The sequence below is a fragment of the Triturus cristatus genome, chromosome 6, assembly GCF_964204655.1.
Source record: "Triturus cristatus chromosome 6, aTriCri1.1, whole genome shotgun sequence".
Classification (NCBI taxonomy): domain Eukaryota; kingdom Metazoa; phylum Chordata; class Amphibia; order Caudata; family Salamandridae; genus Triturus; species Triturus cristatus.
In genome coordinates, this window is record NC_140589.1 from 1908560059 (window position 1) to 1908576870 (window position 16812).

General features: G+C 48.5%; 1 protein-coding gene across 1 annotated transcript in view; it reads right to left on the reverse strand.

Moving 5' to 3' along the window:
- LOC146822415 (uncharacterized) overlaps positions 1-10644 on the reverse strand; it is a 30498-nt gene extending 19854 nt beyond the window's left edge. The window contains exon 1 of the mRNA XM_085613498.1: positions 10190-10644. The gene's annotated coding sequence lies outside the window, so the exon portion shown is untranslated. The remainder of the gene's footprint in view (positions 1-10189) is intronic.
- Positions 10645-16812: the final 6168 nt, after the last annotated feature.

Genomic DNA, 16812 nt, shown 5'->3' on the forward strand with positions numbered 1-16812 from the left:
CATGGCGTGAGCGCAGCTTCAAACCAATCCAAGGGATACTTAAAATACTGCTGGAGGCCCAAACAAAAGAGGCAAAGTCTAAAGAGCACAATGCAGAGGGAGGACAGAAAGGAAACAAAAATACGATGAAAGTCCAATATTATTGATGGCATAAAAAACACAATAACTGAAAAACTACAACAAATAAAGGTGAGGGCAAGATTTAAGAAGAACTAAAAAAGAATGCGGGCTATCTGAGGGATGATTACCTCAAAGGTACCTTACTCGTTACAAGAGGAGAATCCTCGGGAGGCTATAAATACTAAGTGCATCACAAAAACCAAAAAATGAAAATGCAACAAATAGGCTAAAAGGTACAATATGAAACAGCTATTGATTGATTTTAATGAATAAACACTAAGGAACACTGATAAGAGAAAAATGAACAGGAAGCTGGAAAATGCAGAAAAGCAATATATTATACCTAAGAGACAGACTGTATCTTGGTAACCAAATAGTGCCAATGGAACCCCTAAGGGCTGGAGTAAGAACAGGCAAACATTACCTAAAATCGGGGGTAAGTAGTCAGCCAGAGTTTGAGCCTCAAGGCTGAGACGGCACACAAAGACTAAGAAAAAAACAATTTGAATATTAGCTAGCAGAAGGAGAAAATTTAGACAATAAAATGAATTAAAAAGTTGCAGAGCCAATTACTTAAAGGATGTGCTGTTTTAGTAATTACAACGTATTCTACGGGAGAGACCTGATAAGATATATACAAGAAATAAAATGAAACCAGTCTGTTTGGGGAATCTTCTAAGGCCAAATCCTGAAAACAACACAAACTATAATAAGTACTAAGACAAATGTCTAACCAGATAGACTAAAAACACTAGTAATGAAGTAGTGATGAACTTACTAGTAAGGCACGTGTTGACAGCTGATACGTATACAAGAAGTTTAAACAGCCTTAGTGAAGCACTCCCAGGGCGTAACATAAATCTGCAAACATAAGGCCATAGTCACAGAATAGCAGAGAGAAAAGTAACTGCCTGAAGGTCTCAGGCAAAGCAAACAAGGAGACCCATATCGCGCTACAAGCTTACCAAGTAGGAACCAACAGCGTCACTCGAACGAAACGGACCCCATGGCTAACACCGTTTGGATCCCTAATGGAGCTAGAGATGAGCTACTTATAGTCCCTTCCGGTAAGGTGTAGAGATTGTAACACGTGGGAGAGAGAAAGAAGCCCAATTCATAGAAATGGAGGACGGACAATAAAAAGTAAACGCCAGCCGGAGCGCTTATTGAAATAAAAAGCGGACTAGTCAATGAAAATTATCCGCCATGCTGGAAAGGTGAAATATGATAGGAAAACCAACGTACAAGATTGAAGCAGAACACTCCCCAAGAATGAAACAAGCATTGGCATAGCCAATAGGTCTCGCCTTTGGGACCTTATAAAAGTGTTTAGCCATGCAACAGTTGCGTAACTAAATACTTATAAGGTCCCTAAAGCGAGACCTTTTGGCTATGCAAAGCGGCCGTGAAAGTGATCGCGATCAAACATCAAAGCGGCCGTGTGTCCGAAAATGAAAGCAATCGCGGTAAACGCGGCGCGCGCTCCCGCACACATGCACTGTAGCTCTAGGCTGGCCTGCTAACACTTTTTGGAGCCCTCTCAATAAGTCTCGCCAGACCAGCGCATGCGCTGGGTCAGGCGAGACCTAAAAATAACAAGGGCATGTACAGAATATAAGAAAACTATTAATACCTAATAATAAACAATAAGAAACTAAAAATTACACAAACTAATAAAGGAAATACTAAAATGGATCCAAACTAAACAAATGACAAGGAATGACCCACAGGGTAAAGTCACGGAAAAAATAGGATAACAAGATAACAATACCTATAACTAAAGATACAGAAAATGATATCATAAAAAGCCAAAAGGATACAGAGTTCAGATAATAGCATTCTCCCAGGGGAGGGACTCATTGAGTCCTTTATAAAATGTCTGGAGAGTGTAAATCCACAACACCTCTCTTTTGCGTCTGAGAGCATCAGTGTTGCTGTCTTTAGGGGGGAATATATGTTCAAGTATAGTCCAGCGAAGGTCTTTAACCGAATGGCCACATTCCATCCAGTGGGTGACCATCGGAGCTCCAAGTCGGTGGTTATGTATAGCGGATTTGTGTTCGCTAAATCTAACTCTGAACTCCCTGCCTGTGTCACCAACGTAACCTTTTTGGCAGGGGCACAGAATGAGATAAACCACACTGCTGGTACGACAGTGAGACGTGTTTTTAAAGGTAAAGGTTCTCTTACCCCAGATGAGTTCATGTCCTACAATAGCGAACTCGCAAGCGTGAAAATGTCCACATTTGTGTGTTCCCATAACGGGGTTGGTACCAAAAATCGATTTCTGTATGAACTTATTACTTTGGGGTTCTCTGGATTTAACCAAAGCATTCCTCAAATTGTTATTGCGACGGAACACAAAAATAGGTTTAGGGATAGTGCTTTTGTGGGAATCCGAGTTAAGGATATGCCATTGGGTATTAATTATCGGTCGTACCTTATGACTGATGTTGGAGTGGGTAGTCACACAAACAAGTTTGTTATCTGATTTAACCTGCTTGGTTTGCAGAAGGGCCGTTCTGTCATAATATTTAGCCCTTTTGTATGAGTCCTTCACCAGTCTGTGGGGATAACCTCTATCAAGGAGTTTGACCGCATGAAATTCGAAATTCTGCATGGTAGTACAATTCCTGCAGAGACGCAGGAATTGGCTGAAAGGGATACTGTCTTTTTTGCAGTAGGGTGTTATGTGCCGTGGGCTTAGTATAGAGAGAAACCTCTATTTTGTGGCCAATAACCTGGATCCAAATGTCCAAGAATTCAATTTTGTCCTTGCTGATGTTAGGACTAAATTTAAAGGTGGTGACCACAAAGATTGATCCAGAGCATGAATTCTTCAAGTTGTTTTTCTGGGCTTCTCCAAATAAAGAAAATATCATCATCAATGTAGCGATGCCAACAAATGGGGCCACTTCATTGAAGATGTTTTTAGTTTCGAAGGATCCCATAAAGATATCCGCCACATTAGGCGCACAGGCCGCGCCCATGCGGACTCCTTGGATCTGCTTATAAATATTCCCATCAAATTCAAAATAATTTTCTTTGAGGACAATAGCCAAACACTCTAAAACAAAAAGATGGTCACACATGATATCTCCAGTATCTAAAGCACTCTTCACAGCTACTAGAGCCTCATTCTGTGGAATATTAGTATAGAGGGCCTCGGTGTCCATTGAGACCAGGAAATCGGTATGTGGATCGAATGTTACCTCACACTGGAAGGCCATTTCTAAAGGTTAAATGGTCACCTTTCTGTTGCTAATTGCTATATGTGGGTGTTAATGTGATACTTATGAGGGGCAATAAAGGCCAGGACAATGTTAACAAGTGTAAAAATAGCAAAATAATGCAGAAATGCTATCACAAAATATGCAGCATAATTCTCCTTTGCTTGTTGCAGAATTTAGTCAACCATGCTGCATAATCTGGCCTTCTCCGCCGCATAATTCCAATGGCCCTGTATATGGTGCTATGAGGTCCCAGCCTGTGGCAGAAAGCACTGTGAATATGCAAGTCATTATTTTAAAACAGTATTTACATACTCTAAGCTAGGGTGCTGGAAAATGATGCAATGATTGAGATAAAACAAGTTCTTACAAAATATACTTTTTAGTAATAATTAATCACACTGTATCTAATGCAGACATTTTTTAAAGTGTCTCCACTATTCCAGATCTCAGCTGATAACACCCTTACATTACATCTCAAAAAGAATAGATCTTTGCCACCATGAAGCTTTAAGCAGAGCCACTGGAATTATTCAGTAGAAGTGGACAACATTATGTGGCAGGTTTGACTAAATTATGCAGCAAGAAAAGGTAAATTATGTGGCACAATGCGCCACATTTTGTGGTTAGCATTACTTCATTATTTTGTCATTTAAACTCAAGGTAACGCTGTCTGGGGAAATATTTCACCTCATTAGTACCAGTGTAGCACCCAAATACAGCAGTAAGCAACTACAAGATTACCAGTCAATCTTTGCAAAGGGCCTTCCACTTCTCTGAAACACTTTGTCTCTCTTTAAGTAACTTTTGTTCCGTTTGAGCTAGAATCACATTTTTTTTGTTGAAAATCTGCAGATTATGTAGCAAATGCAGTAAAATGATAATTATGTGGAAAACGCTGTTGCAGCAGAAACTCATAATTCCAGTGGTCCTGGCTTTAAGTGACTCAATCAATTAATGGCTGGTAAGAAGGCTGGTTTCTTTTCTAACTTTCTGCACTACCGCCACACCCTTCGATTTCAGGCAGAGGCATCTCAAAGTCAGTATTAACCATTCAGGGGCATTGTGAAAGCTGAGTCCATGGGGTGGCAGGTAGCAGGCCAGAAGGGTTGCATTCAGATCTAGCGCCCTAATCCTCTCGATCCCTGGGGCCTCACAGTAATGGTCCAAGAGACAGAGGAAAGGAGCGAGATTCATAGATATTGTCAAAGAGTAGGCCCAGAATAGGGAGCACTGTATGCGGACTCATATTTGTGTTTACAAATGGCCAGAGGCTGCTTCTTTAGAGAGATGCCCCACAGAAGGGGACAATATAAGCCTTTTTTGTTTTAAAGGGACATTCATTAGTGAAGCTCGTACGGCTGCCAAGTGTGTAAGTGGCTACTGCTGGTTATCATTAAGGAGCAGACCCGGCAGGACTGGGGCCGAGGGATCTGAGTGGCCCACTGCATCTCAGTTATGACTGTCTACCGTTAAAAAGGGGGCATCAAAGCTTATTTTCCTTTCTAGCATTAGGACCGAGGTGAAGATCCGTCATGGTGGGGAAGAGGTAAAAGATGCAGAGGAGATAGCCTGCTACTCAGGACAGCAGTTATCATTAGTGCAGCAGGTATAGTTGCATTGGGGTCAGAGTGTGAGGGGCTCACAGCACCCCAATTATGGGGAGCAGTTTGTTTGGCATATCTGTTTTTGTTTGATGCATTAGCTGTTTTATAGGTCTCATATATAGTGCGGTTCACAAGCTATAGAAAAACTATTCCTGAAATCCTCTCATATGCACCACTCCCTGCACACAGCCATGTCCCTCCCACTCCCCCAATACTGCCATTAAGTTTTGGAGGGAGGCCCGGCCTCAAAACATTTTGCTTAGATCAGAGTAAAAAAGTTTAAAGACCTCTGCCCTAGTGATTCCTAATTATGAGAAGCATTATCTAAGATGTTTATTTACTTTTGGTCCTGATAAAGATTGGCGGATAATTGGTGGATGACCACCGAAACATTTTTATTGTTCACAGTGGCTTGGCAGAAGAATGCTAAAGACACTTTCTCCGGTTTGTTGAAGACCCTCATGCTGCTACTAGGCCTGGTTTTTAATGAATGGACTATTTGGGTGTTATTGGTTGTGGAGTTCTTTTTGATGATTTAATTAATCTGTTCCTTGTAAGGATGTGTTTTGATAATCAATTAAAGATAATCTATTTTTCAATGTATCTTCTAGATTTTAATACAATAGTCTAAGCAACATTTTTTACAGCTTGAAAATGATTTGCATGGCTCCCGCTTGGGCCACATACAGTGTTCACTGTTTTACTGAATACATTGTGACCAGGCATTCCAAAAAAGTCTGAATTAATTTAGTTGTTCTTTTTTGTAATATTAATGATCCAGCAATGAGCATAGAAACAGGTATTAATTTACAAAACACACCTGATAATCCCAATGAGGATAAATATACAAGTAAAACCATGCTGGGATCTTGTGGTCATTTAATATTCAATTTGTTTACACAGTATTCAAAAACTGTATTCCAGAGGAGATTTAACCTAGGATAGTGGAATATAATATGGGGCCAACGCCCGCACCACCAGTGTCACAGTTGGAACAATCTGGTGGATATTCAGGAATTATCTTCAGGTTATTTGAATTGTCCATCAATACCTTGCTAATATTAAAACAAACCATATATCCAGATGTTATCACTTGAATTAACATGGGATATTGATGTTTTGTGGCCCTGATGGGTGAGGTGGATGTTAGTTCTTTTTGTGCAGATTCATCCAACTGCACTATTAAAACTAATTTAAAAATAAATAAAAAATACTCTTCATATGGAAGCTTACTCTGACCCAACTATTAAATGGAGAGAGAGAGAGAGAGAGAAAGACAGAGAGACAGAGAGAAAGACAGACAGAGAGAAAGACAGAGACAGAGACAGAGACAGAGACAGAGACAGAGAGAGAGACAGAGACACAGAGACACGAGACACGAGACCAGAGACACGAGACCAGAGACACGAGACCAGAGACACGAGACCAGAGACACGAGACCAGAGACACGAGACCAGAGACACGAGACCAGAGACACGAGACCAGAGACACGAGACCAGAGACACGAGACCAGAGACACGAGACCAGAGACACGAGACCAGAGACACGAGACCAGAGACACGAGACCAGAGACACGAGACCAGAGACACGAGACCAGAGACACGAGACACAGACACACGAGACCAGAGACACGAGACCAGAGACACGAGACCAGAGACACGAGACAGAGACACGAGACAGAGACACGAGACAGAGACACGAGACAGAGACACGAGACAGAGACACGAGACAGAGACACGAGACAGAGACACGAGACAGAGAGAGCCGGTGCCAGCGACAGCTTGGACCAGTCTACAATACCCTTGACATGAAACGTCCCTTCCACCAGGAGTAGAACACAACGGCACACCAACTCATTAGAATCCAGTTTGTTCAAAGACTACGTATTTCGGCTATTGCCGTAGCCTTTGTCAAGTTGGCAAACAAGCTCCCATTGTGCAGACAAAGGGTAAAGTTCATGAACAAAGAAGTTGTAATTTCAATTTCATTTTGAAACAATATCTATATTTTATTTACTTCTTTACTTTAAACTTTATCTTTCCCCAAAGAGAGGATTTAATGGAATGCCTAATTTGCACTATTATAGGTACCCGGCATAGACATAGAAGAGATAATACTGGCTGCATTTCGACATCTTTGTAACCCGGCCCATTCAATTCATTCCGGCACAACGACTCGAGTTACCTCGTGGCCGGACATTTTCATCTGAAGCACAATAGGGAAAATACCCATTTGAAATATACTGGCATAGACCGAGTTGTAAAAAAGTTGAGAGGAGGGGGATCATGAGAAACAACTGCAGCTCCTTGAATTCCATTACATTATTGAACTCAGTACAAAATTCCCATATGGTCACAACAGCGACGAGGAGTTAGCAGTACACAATTGTGACTGAGACTCCCTACATGTCCAAGAAAGTGCAACACAAGCGCTCTTTTTCGGTGAAACCACACATTTGCCAAATTCGATGCTGTACTCAGTTATCGAAAAGCAGGTGGAGCCAAGGTCGATCTCTCAAGAGTACTCTGAAGCTTGTTTTCTGTTGATCACACAAGATTTAGTGACAGCTGCGCTGTCAAACTACACCTAATAAAGTGGAGAGCTTAGGGGTCATTCATAGCATAATAACTGCATTGAGAGGTAGGAAGCATACCATGGTCGACTTTTGAGAACGTGTTTAGAATGCCAAAGCCTGCACCAGAGGGTCAGGGACATGGACAACACCAAAGGTAACAGAGGCAGAGAAAAGGGTTGCTGCAACATAGACCTACAACTACAAGGGCAATGACACAGCTAAACTAGCAACATTAAGACAGACACTCAGTGCATCACCACCGTAGATATGGAATAGACCGCGACAAGAGCGCAAGGATCAGCAAACAAAGACACAGTGCTGACGATGCAGGCTGAAAAACAAGACAGCAAATCAACACAAGCGATGTGATATAAACACTGACGCAAAGCCTATTCCTTTAACACAAAGGCATGGAGCTACGGGTCTTAATCTGGGGCCTTAAACAACAATTTATGGGAGCCTTGACAGGTAAGAAATGAAATAATATTAGAAACATTGTAAAATTGAAAAACATACAACTCTGTGCAAATGTGAGGGAACATGAAATGGGAGGCTAAAATGTAAGTTGTCTCCTTAGCCTGATTAGTGGGAGCAGCACAAGGACAGCAAGCAGAATCCTGCTGGCATGGGTGGTCTCAAGTGAAGCACTGGTATGCGTCAACAAAAGGACAACATGCAGCATGAGTAAGAAAACAAAGTGGTCTGCTAGTCCAGCATATAGCTTTGTCTTTTAGAAATAAAATCAGATTTTGAAAAGTTCCAACCTTCCCATTAAAATGTGATTTTTATATATTTTTGGTGTGTTTATTAAGTCAAACATTTCATAATTTTGCATTGTTTTTTTCTATATTTCTCTCTGTAGTTTGCACATAGTTTTGAGGTTCAAAGCATAGAAATAGCTTTGGTTGGGGTCCCCGGTTTTCAGCAGTGATTCAGCGGGGGCCACAGAAGTCAAAGGGTAAGAATTGAGCCCTGAGAATAAGACTGAAACAAAGAGACAAAGTGTGTGACACTGGCAGTGCCAGGAAGGATTGCAATGCAGGAAGGGGGCAGCCACAGATATACAGCCAAATGTTGGGGGTCACTCTAGAAACCTGTCACTAAGTGAGAGGCACAAGGATTGAACTCATGCCCCACATGCAGGGACAAAGGTGATGGACAAAGGGCCAAGGAGAGCCTCAGAGGTGGAGGGGAATGGAGGCAAGTGAGCGTGGAAATAAGACACAACACTAACAAATGGAGCACAATTGTGCCAAAGACACAAGAGCAGCAAATAATGTGTGTGTGCGAGCATGTAAGACTTGGAACAAGTGCCCCTAGAGATTAACAACCAACTAAAACCGCCCCCTCCTCAGCACAGCAATCAGACTCGAAGGCCCCAAAATCTGCACAGACCCTGGCTTGTAAAGCCTGCCTGGGAACGGGCCCCTCAAACTCCTTTTGTGTTAGCGGGGGCACTTTTTAAGTGTGAAAGAGTCCCTCATACATTGATATGAAAGTACTCCATGATGGGGGTGGAAGGGTGATAGAAGGGGTGGCACTGCCATGCTTGCGGGCACAGCTGGTATACTTTATACACTCAGTGCCCATGGATGCATACGTCACTTGTGCCCTCATGCCAGACCAATGAAGGGGGGGGCGTGCGCTCATGCCAGACCAATGAAGAGGGGGGGCGTGCTCTCATGCCAGACCAATGAAGAGGGGGGGCGTGCTCTCATGCCAGACCAATGAAGAGGCGGGGGCGTGCTCTCATGCCAGACCAATGAAGAGGCGGGGCGTGCTCTCATGCCAGACCCATGAAGAGGGGGGGCATGCTGTCATGCCAGACCAAAGAAGAGGGGGGTGCGTGCTCTCATGCCAGACCAATGAAGGGGGGGGGGGCGTGCTCTCAAGCCAGACCAATGAAGAGGAGGGGGCATGCTGTCATGCCAGACCAATGAAGAGGGGGGTGCGTGGTCTCATGCCAGACCAATGAAGGGGGGGGGCGTGGTCTCATGCCAGACCAATGAAGGGGGAGGGGGGTGCTCTCATTACAGAGCAACGATGGGGGGCGGGGGGGGCGTGAATAGGACGTGATGCCGCTCACTGGAAGGAAAGCGGACTGGCACAATGAAAGGAGCGCTCTGACACGAGGACGTATTGAGTGCAGAATCCACACATGTGGCACGGGGCGGGGCATCAGCTGTATGCAGAGGTCAGCAGCAGGGGTCACACGGTCAGGTTGAATGCAAGAGAGTCCGAAGAATGAACTAAGACCACGACCCCTGGCTCGCCTGTGAAAGGGGGGGCAGTGGTAACCCAGTGCCCACATCTATAAATTAAAACATTACACTTCGGCTTGGAACACGCAGCTGAAAACTGCACGAAGTACAAGCGCAGCACATCCGGGTGAAAGTAATGCGAGTGTCAGTGTCTGCCACCCACAACTCACCTGCAGCAGATCACACGGCGCGCTCACCTCACCCAGCACCACAACCCACCTGCATCAGCTCACACGGCGCGCTCACCTCACACAGCACCATCGGATCAAAATAATCCGAGGGTGTGTGTCTGCCACCCACAACTCACCTGCAGCAGATCACACGGCGCGCTCACCTTACACAGCAATGCCGGGTGAAAATAACTCGCCTGTCTGTGTCTGCCACCCCACAACTCACCTGCAGCAGATCACACGGCGCGCTCACTTCAGACAGCACTTCGAGGTGAAAAAATAACTCGCCTGCCGGAGTCTGGCAATCAGGACTTCTGTGGTCGCCCCGCCATTGCCAGTGACGTTAGAAATGCGTCATCCAGGGGGAGTGGTCAGGGGGGGGGGCAGTCCCAAAACACCCTCTAGTCACCCCCACTTGACGGATAATTGATGTTGATGACTGTCTGTTATGCCCCTTGGTTCGGCGCCCGGGGATGTCTCTGAACGGGGCCCCTCTTCTACAGAGGGGTTGGAGGGCTAGGGATGGAGGAGGTGCGGGGGGAGGTATGAAAGATTCCATGCCCCCCCCTACCCCCCGCATGGGCAGCGATGCATCAGCGCACCTGGACTGAGCCAGCTCGAGGACTGGTGCTCCCCCACCAGGGAAGCCCTGTGGGTAGGGTGCCCGGATCTTGAGAACCAAAAACCGGGACCATTTGCAAAAATAGAAGAAGGACTACCATTTACATCAAAAATGCTGCGCAGAATGACAACTCTGATGAGCACTGGAACCCGGAAGAAGCTAAGAAAATAAATAAAATGACATTTCTAAAACCAGCAGCAAACCTGTTCATTAAATTGCTTCCTTTTAACAGCTGCTAACTAGCACAACTTTAGAACACACAATCTCACTTCTCACTGGTTTCAGTCGACCCCTTATAAAGCTCAGGGCAAATCTGCCAGGACAGCTGGTTAAAAGGCGGGACTGTCCGGGCAAATCCGGGGCACCTGGTCACCCCACCTGTGGGGCTGAGTCTCCATCCGCGGGCCCGTGGGAAAGGCCCCTCCCAGCCCCTGCATCCCTTCTTCTGCCGCCTTTCTTAGTGTGTGTGTGGAAACAGTCTCAATGTAGTGCTAGAAGTTGGGGTTTTGTTACTTTTGTAGCACTTAGAGGTTGACGCTGTGGCACTGCGCGCTTGGTGGAGTGGGGTTGACATGCACGGCTCATGGCGGACTCGGACTTCCCCGAGGGTGGGACGCGTCGACGTCTTGCTTCCATGGAGTGTTTGCGTCAACTTAAAAAAAATTATTTTGTAGAGTTTTTTTAATGCTTTTTTAAAATATAGCTCGAACTCGACCCGAAGATATCAGGTGTCATAGCGCTTTACATGAGCACCAGTTTCGTTACAGATGGATACATTCATTTGTTTTTGGCACAGGGAGATTAAGTGATTTGCCCATAGTACCCCCAGGGGCACCCCGCTTACCCCCCTCCCCCAAATTTAGGTTACCCAAAGAAGACACAAGAAACAGTTGTAAATGGGTAACAAATGCTGCAGGATTTATTACATAATTCCAGGATATGTAATAGGTGGGTTATCTTACGGGCGATCCAAGGGCAGGCGGCCATCTACTTCACCTGCCCCGCCTGATGAGCCGGGCAGCACGGGAACGACCCGCAAGTGCTGCCCCCCAAGTGATTCTTTTTTCGATCACGTGCCGTTGAAATTCTACTCACACCCCCCCTCTCGGGGCGGAGCGTCGCATAGCAAGCCCCCGGTTGTTCAGGCCCACAACCGCCCGCAGGCCTAGCGGGGCGCCGACCGGCTTCCGGGACCTCTCTGGAGGCTCCTCGTTTTGGCTCAGGCACCACGTGGTGCCGCGCAGAGGTACCCTTTGTACCGGCCTGCTTCCAGATCGCCCTCCAACTCCGCCTGCAACGAAAAATAAAACATTAAAACGTTCAGCCAAAAACCCCACCCCACCACACCACGCCGGGTAAGCGGTAGGGAGGGTAAAAAGGCGAGGTGGGCGACAAAGAGGTCGCCAGTGAGGGTGGGGGAAGGCTAAATAGCCTTCCCCTCACACCTGGGCCCGGAAGTGACGCGCCTTGCGCGTCACTTCCGGCCCCCGACACGGAGGGGGGCACAATCAGGATCCCTGCCCCCGCCCCCCCCCCCGAAGGAGGGAATGGGGAGGGGTGACCGGGGCCCCGGGGCCACTAAGGCGCCGACCGCCGAGTGGCCCCCTGCGGGGGCCGCGGTCAGCGGCATAGTACCCCCAGGGGCACCCCGCTTACCCCCCTCCCCCAAATTTAGGTTACCCAAAGAAGACACAAGAAACAGTTGTAAATGGGTAACAAATGCTGCAGGATTTATTACATAATTCCAGGATATGTAATAGGTGGGTTATCTTACGGGCGATCCAAGGGCAGGCGGCCATCTACTTCACCTGCCCCGCCTGATGAGCCGGGCAGCACGGGAACGACCCGCAAGTGCTGCCCCCCAAGTGATTCTTTTTTCGATCACGTGCCGTTGAAATTCTACTCACACCCCCCCTCTCGGGGCGGAGCGTCGCATAGCAAGCCCCCGGTTGTTCAGGCCCGCAACCGCCCGCAGGCCTAGCGGGGCGCCGACCGGCTTCCGGGACCTCTCTGGAGGCTCCTCGTTTTGGCTCAGGCACCACGTGGTGCCGCGCAGAGGTACCCTTTGTACCGGCCTGCTTCCAGATCGCCCTGTAACTCCGCCACAGCCCTGGAGGCGGCTAACCGTCGCAGCCAGGGCCTCCCACCAACCTAGCTCTTTACCTGCACCCTCTATTCACCAATGCTTCGCTTAAATCCAATAAAAACAGGTCCATGCCTATTTGGGAGAGGTGTACTCCATCCAAGTCGAAGTACCCCTTCACATTCCCCCGAATCATCTCATGGCGAATAAAGCCCAAACCCCTTTGGGCTGTGAACTTACGCATTGCTCCATTAATGCGCCTCCTAGAGTGCTCCACCGCTTCCAAGGATTTAGCTCCCCGCCAAGACCTGCGGGGGATGATCTCAGACCACACGATCTCACACTCGCCCAGACGTTTGCAGATTTCCCCTAAGTCTCTTTTCATGGCTAATAACAGCAATCGTCTCCCTAGGGTAACAAGGTCGTTACCGCCCAGGTGTATCACCAACAGGTGGGGCAAGGTGGACCCGTGTGCTCTTAGTCTCTGCTCGATCTTATTCCTGAGTTCGAACCATCTCATCCCCGGCACCCCCATCCATTCCACTTCGGTCTGCGGGAAGTGTCGCATCCAATTACGGTGCAATGCCCATTGGGCCGCCCGGGCGACAAATGAATGCCCGATCACCCACACCACTCGTCCTAATAAAGAGGAGACATGGTGTACACACAAGTTATTTAATCAGAAAGGGTGATTTCAACGATACACACCATAAATCACAAACACATTACTGACCGCTGCCTCACGGGCGAACGTATATCTTATAGCAATCAGATTCCCAACGCCCCAGTTTCTTCACCTGAGCGGCCTCTAATCCCGCCAGGTGAGCGGCGGTGGCAGCGCCAATGCGGAAGGAGTGGCTGGAATACCTTCTGTCCGGCCGGGCGAGCCCCGCCCTGGCTAAACTGGCCCTGATTACCTGCTCGAACTGGTATCTAGTTACAGGGGTGCCATTTGAATGCAACAGGAGATAACCAGGGCCAGGCGGTCTGTGTTCCAAAAACGCCTTTACCCATTGTACTGGGCAGAACCTGGGGTCACCTAGGGGCTGGAGAACCACCCTGATCCCCCGCCCCGCCTGATCAGTCCTGGACTTGCATAAAAGAATGGTCAGTGACCCGGAAATGGACACGTCTGAAATTGCCAGCGCATCCCCTGAACAGTCGACCTTGGACCTAGCCACTAACTCACTGACTCTGAAAGCCCCGAAGAATGCTAAGCAGAATGTGGCTGAAAACAGCGTGGCCTCGTAATGAGAGTAGGTGACTAACTCGAGAGCCCCTAGCATGCCTTTCAGGATTTCGAAATCAATGGGCGCTCGATTATCAGGGGCCCTGGGCTCCTCCCTAGCCCAACCCTTCAAGGCGGCCCGGATGGGATAGGAGTTAGTGGGATCCGCCCCGCCAGACAACCTAGTGTCGTGGCTTACGGCTGCCAAGTGACTGCCCACCCATGAGCGGCTCTTCCCTTGTCCCCTAGCCCACACCAGGAATGCTCGGACCTGGGACACCAACGCAGCACCTGAAGTACCCAGTGCCACAGAAGTTGCTCTGAATGTTGCCATGTGGGCGCTGTAACGCTTTCTGGTACCTGGGGCCAGAGCTCTTTCTCCCATCGCTTTCAGGCTCAGTCCCACTGCAGGATCCTCCATAGATGGTCCGGGAATGGGGTCATCTGCGCTCTCGCCCGCGGCCAGGCCTCCCTGAATCGGAGCCACTGAAAACGAGAAAGAGCGTCAGCTGCCACATTTTGAATCCCCTCAATGTGCCTGGCTTTAAACTCCACATTGATGCGCAGGCAAGCCCGTACCAACTCCCTTAGTAAGCACAGCACCAGCTGGCACCTGGCGGACTGGTTGTTAATTGCCTGAACGACCGCCATGTTGTCAGACCAGAAAACCACCTTTCTGTCTGACAATGCCGCCGGCCATAGGTGTAATGCAACAACAATCGGGAAGAGCTCCAACACAGTAACATTTTTGGTGATCCTACGCCTGCGCCAAACATTGGGCCATCCCTGCGCGCACCATTCTTCGCCCAGGATAGCCCCAAAACCTTCCCTGCCTGAGGCATCTGTGAAAAGAAAGAGTTCCTGACTATCAATCCAGGGCTGCTTCCAAATAACCGTCCCGTTAAAGCAGGCGAGGAATTCGCTCCATACCGCCAGATCCTGCTTCAGCCCTGTCCCCAACTTGACCCAGTGATGTTTCTTCTTTATACCAGCAGTCGCCCTAGCTAGCCTGCGTGCAAAGACCCTCCCCATGGGTATGACCTTTAGCGCAAAATTCAGGGTCCCTAGCAGGCATTGGATTTCACCTAGAGTAGCCTTGTCCCTACCCAGTAGATCGCAGATCTCCTGACGCAGGGCCTGTACCTTATCCGCAGGGAGTCGGGACACGCCCTTTACCGTGTCCAACTCGATGCCCAAGAATACCAAAACCTGCGCCGGACCCTCGGTCTTACCAGGAGCTAAAGGTACGCCCAAGTGTCCTGCCAATTCCTTGAAACATTGCAGCGCCCGTGCACAATCTTGCGAGTCAGCTCCCCCGATAAAAAGGAAATCATCCAGGTAGTGGGTCACTCCCTCAATGCCATACCTGTTTGTTAAGGCCCACTGTAGGAAGGAGCTGAACGCCTCAAAGTACGCACAAGACACCGAGCATCCCATGGGCATACACCTATCATAAAAGACCTGGTCCCCCCACTTGAAGCCCAGAAGGTGTTGGCTGTCCGGGTGTACTGGCAGGAGCCGGAAGGCCGATTCGATATCAGACTTGGCCAACCAGGCTCCCTTCCCTGCCCTCCTGATCATGTCGACTGCCAGGTCTAGGGAGCAGTAAGACACTGAGCATTTACCTTCGTCCAGCCAGGAATTCACGGAGTCCCCTTCTGGGTGTGATAGGTTGTGGATAAGTCGGAAAGCCCCTGGCTCCTTTTTTGGTACCACCCCCAGGGGAGAAATCACAAAGTGGGGCATCGGGGGTGATGAAAATGGGCCCGCCACCCTGCCCAAAGACACCTCCTTCGCTATTTTATCCCGCACTACCTCCGGGTGTTCCCTAGCTGACTTCTGATTCTCCGCATCCCTGCTCACTAAGGGGCCTTGATAAGGAATGCGGAAACCGTCTAAGAAACCCTCAGAAATGAGGGACCCTTCCTTGCCAGTGTAACCGCGGAGTGCGCTGAGGAGGTTCTTTACGCAGATGGGGGAGGGCCCTTTCACATGGTCGTGTGGGGCTAGGTCATGCGCGCTGGCAGCTGTGTACGCAGGGGGCCAAAGCGCAGGAGGGGGGGAACCCCCCGGGCTACTTGCTGGATGAAGGCTTGTCGGGGGTGTCGCGCTTGGAGCATGCGGTAGCGGCATGGGGGGCCCCGCACACGCTGCAGTTGTGGGAGAAACGGCATGATTTGTCCCAGGAGCAGAACCCTGCATTGAAGAGCCTGCAAGTTCCAGAAGACCGTGCCCGAAAGCCAGGCCTGCGACCCCCCCCACGCCCGCCCCGAAAGGACTTCCTGCTCTCCCATTTCCTCTCCTTTTTATCCTCTTTCTCTTTGCTCTTTACACCGCTCTCTGTACCTGACTTCGTCGTAGACCCCTCAGTATGCTTGCCCATGTGTTTTACCCATAAACGGACCTCCAACTGGTCCCATTCAAGATCTGGGCAGATTGCTCTCTGTCTGCGGAAGTCACAGTCGTAGTGGTACCATCCCATGCCCCCACCCTTAGCAGCCTCTTCAGTAATCACGCTTGCATAGTGGAAGAGACCAGGCCCTTCATCTGGGAATTTCTCCACTATCACTGCCGCAAAAATGGCAAAGGCCTGACCCCAAGTCACAATATTTTTGGTGGGATATACATGATACCGCACCCGCTTGTCCTCTTCCTTGTTGCCCATCCTCCTGGTATCTACCCCCTCCGCCCCATGCATGAGAAGGGTGAAGATATCAATAAATTCCCTGCGCCAAATCCCTTCTTTGGCCACTAGAGGGACCATCCAAGCGAGTGAACAGCGGCCCGATACTAGCGGGGCCGTGGTAACTAGAGGCTTAGGTGCTACGGCTAGCGTTGGTGCCGGCGTCGGTACCACTGGGGGAACCACTACTGCAGTATCAACCGCACTTGCCGCGCTCTCGGCCACAGCAGCAG